At 38.4% G+C, this 4,570-nt stretch overlaps 1 pseudogene; it reads right to left on the bottom strand.

Moving 5' to 3' along the window:
* Positions 1 to 1,811: 1,811 nt before the first annotated feature.
* On the bottom strand, positions 1,812 to 3,136 carry LOC123648100 (annotated as a pseudogene).
* Positions 3,137 to 4,570: the final 1,434 nt, after the last annotated feature.

Raw genomic sequence — 4,570 nt, 5'->3', positions numbered from 1 at the left:
CTCTGGTACCTAAGACAAAGTAAAGACACAATAAGTGAATGAAAGAGCTTCTTATCGAGTAGCTATAGATGTCTAAGTTTTAAAGAAATAAGTGAACAATTTGGATGGAACTAGAGACCATTATCCTAAGTTAAGTATATAAAGAATGGAAAAATCACATGTACTCACTGTTAAATTGAAACTAACTGATGAGCACACATGTGCATAGAGGGAAGTAACTCTCAAAGAAAGTCAAGCAGCAGGGAGGGAGGAGGAGGGGATGAGCAAAACCTACCTAAGGGGTACAGTGAACACTATCTGGGTGACAGGCACACTTTTAACCCTGACTCGAGCATTACAAAACCGATTCATGTAACCAAAACATTTGTACCCCATCATACTTTGAAATTAAAACAAAAGAAAGAAGTAAACAACAAAAATAAAGAATATTTTGACAGGAAGAAATTTGATGCCTTCCCACCTGGTTTACATCCTAATTAGATATGTTCATTAGGTGACTTATACAATATTTTGTGATTACATTTATGACAGCATTCAACCCACTGCATCATTTTCAGAATTTTTTTTTAACATCAATGAATTACAGAGGCAATTAACTACCACATGCACTAGGCTATTTGTTGAAGTCTTTCACAGAAGAGATTATTTATTTTAATCATAAAAAGTGAAATATAATAGTTACAATAAAAAGGCTAAGCTACTTTGTCAAAGTAGGAAAAAAACACTGTCCTATATGAGATATAATTTACTTCCCTCTCATAAAGCATTCTCAAGGGGAGTATTCAAGGTTGCTGGAGTGGCTTTGATCCACAAGGTCCTTCAGACTTATAGGTTCCTTTCATCTCATTGCTTCACCACTCCTCTAAGGTATTATTCTCATCTGCCTGGTTGAAGCTGGGTCACAAGCACATTATGTTCCTATTTCCAAGAAAGAGAAAAATAGAAGAAATCCAGAATATTTTTTATTGTTAAGCAAATAAGACAGAAATTGTCCAAATCACCTCTATTCCTAGTCCACTGGTGATAACGTAGTCTGTGAGCACCCTTGACCAAAGGTTCTGGGAAATGTGGTCTCAAGTTTGGTGGCCATATGCTCCCAAAGAAAGAGAAAATGGAATGGGTAGGAGAAAAGGGAGACAGAAAGCAGTCCACCAGTAAAGTTGCTTTAGCTGTACTATCTGAAGAAACTGATGTCTTATCATTCCATTGTACACAACATATAAAGGAATCACCAAAAGAATTATAATTCTAAGCATGTGCCTATTGAAGAAAACACTATCGTGTCCTGTTCAGAATTCACATTGTCATTTTCCAAAAATTTACATATGCCTTGGAATAGGGCTGATAAAAAGAATGCTTATCAGTTAACAGGTTTTAATAAATGCTATTAACTTACTTATATTTTTGCTTTATAAGATTATGTTCAGTATATGGATCTGCCTCAAATGACTTCAAAGGACACCAGAAGAACACAGCATACACAGAATTTTAAGTATTAATACATAGTGCATTTAGAATTAGCTCAAATAAAATTATGAAGTATGCAATATCTCCTTTTTCTCTATTTCAACACTCAACATCTTCTCGAGAATAACACTAATTCTCTTTAAAGGCTTTTCTCCCCCTAGAAAAAAGAATATATCTGAATATCCCTAATACCTGAGTATGAGTTTGTTCCAAGTAATATTCTCCAAAGGAACATTCATATGGTAATGGACATTTGGGGAGACAAAAGAGTGAATCCCTAATGATAGCATTTCAGGACTCATACTCCTACATGGAGGAAGTACTTTACTTTTTGAATCAAACTTTTATTTCTCAGTGGAAAATGATCTCTTCATCAGAGGCAGCTGAGCTTTCCCAACATCAAACATCATTTCCAAAGGTGGGTTATTGCAAGAACACCAATCAGGTATATGATTATAATATTCCTTTGAAACTGAACGGCTCCCAAGTATATCTTGCAATGCTCCAAAAATAGCTCCTCCCAACCACGCCACGCAATTAGTCTTTGCAGGTGGAGTATGAATTCAAAATGTCTGGGTGTGAAGTGGTTTTTCATTTTTTGGTTTTTCTACCAAATACCTTATTTCTGCAAGCCATCTGTGGAGGAGAAATCCTGGCAACATAGATGTGCCACCTATGACTACCAAATTCTGTTAGTTGCTTCCTGATATCTATTGGGCACTGCATAAGGGAATCCAATATTAAAGTGGCAACTGATTTCTCTTCATTATCTTGCTCAAAAAGAATTTCCACAATCGAATCTTTGATTGATCCAAGAACATGTAAAATCTGCTCTCCATCTAGTGGATAGTCAACATTTGGGGGTGGTGAGGGACACTCATTATTCCCATCATTATTAAACTTTGCTGCTTGGATTTTTAGTCACTTCAGATCACTAGCAAAGCAAGAACACACTTTAATGTCCCCTAAGACTGCAGTCCTCAACCCCCGCCCTTCCCCCGGACTCCAGATGGGTTCCGATCCGTGGCCTGTTAGGGACTGGGCTGCAGAGCTCCACCGCGCCTCCCCTCACCCCCTGCCACCATCTGTGGAAAAATTGTCTTCCATGAAACTTAGGTACTGGGGAGCCCCACAGCAGGAGGTGAGTGGTGGACAAGCGAAGCTTCACCTGTATTTACAGCCACTCTCCATGATTGGCATCACCGCCTGAGCTCTGCCTACCCCTACTCCCCACACCATTGGTGGGAAAATTGTCTTTCATGAAACCGGTCTCTGGTGCCAAAAAGGTTGGGACTCCTGCATTAGATGACTTGGAGCAAGTAAGAGAGATGGAACCTCAAAATATTTGAAAAGAACACAAATAAGTGTCTCTCTGAAGTGGGAAGGACATAATACCAGCCACAACTCAGCGGTCTCTGGGATTCACCAACAGATGCCTAAAGTAGAGGATGTGGATAAATTCCTTTAGGTGGAAATATAATTCTTCTGTATTGATACTATACTGAACAACTTTGACGGACTTAGGCATGCCAGCTGTTTTTATCACACTGGAAATTATACATCTCCAACCAGTTTCTCCAGCAAATCCACACTTGGTAAAGGCCTCTCCCAGGTCAATCATGACCCCTGTTTTCTCCCGGCCACTCCCCAGGCCCTCGTAGAGTGCCATGGCGTCAAGGAGGACCAAGAGGAGGGGACGTGGGCTCTGTGGCCCACAGGGGTCTGTTCTCCCAGTGCCAGTTTGTGAAGGAGGTACTTAAGGTAATCTGATCCTTACTGGGCCTTCTAAGTCATACAATGTAAGAACACAAGTACAACTCCTGTGGAAAGTAGTATGGAGATACCTCAAAGAACTAAAAGTAGAACTATCAAATGGTATTAATAGTTCTACTGGGTATTTACCCAAAGGAAAAATAGATATTCTATAAAAGACACCTGCACTCAAATGTTTATAGCAGCACAATTCACAATTATAAAGTTGTGGAAACCACCCAAGTGCCCATCAATACATGAGTGGATTAATAAAATGAACAATATGTGTACCATGGAGTACTACTCAGCCACTAAAAAAATGAACTCTTGTATTAACTTGGACAGAACTGGAGACCATTCTTCTTAGTGAAGTATCACAAGAATGGAAAAGCAAACACCACATGTACTCACCATGAAATTGGAACTAATCAATCAACACTTATGTGCACATATGGAAATAACATTCATTGGAAATCAAGCAGGTGGGAGGGGTGAAAGGGGTGAGTAAATTCACACCTAATGGGTATAATGCACACTATCTGGGAGACAGGCACACTTACAACTTTGACTCAAATGGTACAAAAGCAATTTATATAACCAAAATGTTTGTACTCCTGTAATATTCTGAAAATTTTTTTAAAAAGGACACAGTTTATTATAATCTACACACAGCCTGACCTGCCTGCATTTGCATTATTTGACCAACAATGTTTGTATTCCCTATTTCTTGCACAGCATCAGGTGTGCAGTATTCCCTGAGGACAAAGCTTTCCCACCAACTATACAGTACTTTGACATTGCCACCAGGGACAAACTATTGAATTTGATCCTCCCTTAGACTAAATTATTATGTTCTTAGAATTCTAGTTTATAACAGTGACCTAGAAAACTGTAAGGATATTGCCTACTGCCAACCTTAAAAAATATATTTTATTGAATCCAGTACTTGGCAAATGTCACTCAGACTCAAATATTACTCCACAAACTTGTCCCAGCTGGCAGCTAGCTTGCAATTAACATAAACAGATTGGTAGATAGATACATAGATAGATAGAAAGAAACATGATTCATGCTTATTTCTCTAAATCCCAAAATTGTCCAACCATTTGAAAGGTTGATAAAAACTTGTTCTGATGGTGTTAGAAGCCTTTTAGGAGTAAAATTTTAATGAAGAGAAATATGATGTTCCAGGTACTTGTTGTCACATAAAACAATTTATTATGATCTCTCACATTTCTGACTTGACTTGAACAGCCAAACAGTTTTGTTTGAAATCTCTTGTTAACTGCATTTAGAAAGCTCCTGGGGCTGAAGTCATTTAACATCCAAAATGGCTCACTCACGTGGATGA

The sequence above is a fragment of the Lemur catta genome, chromosome 12, assembly GCF_020740605.2.
Source record: "Lemur catta isolate mLemCat1 chromosome 12, mLemCat1.pri, whole genome shotgun sequence".
Lineage (NCBI taxonomy): Eukaryota > Metazoa > Chordata > Mammalia > Primates > Lemuridae > Lemur > Lemur catta.
This window is presented reverse-complemented; position numbering and strand designations above follow the sequence as displayed.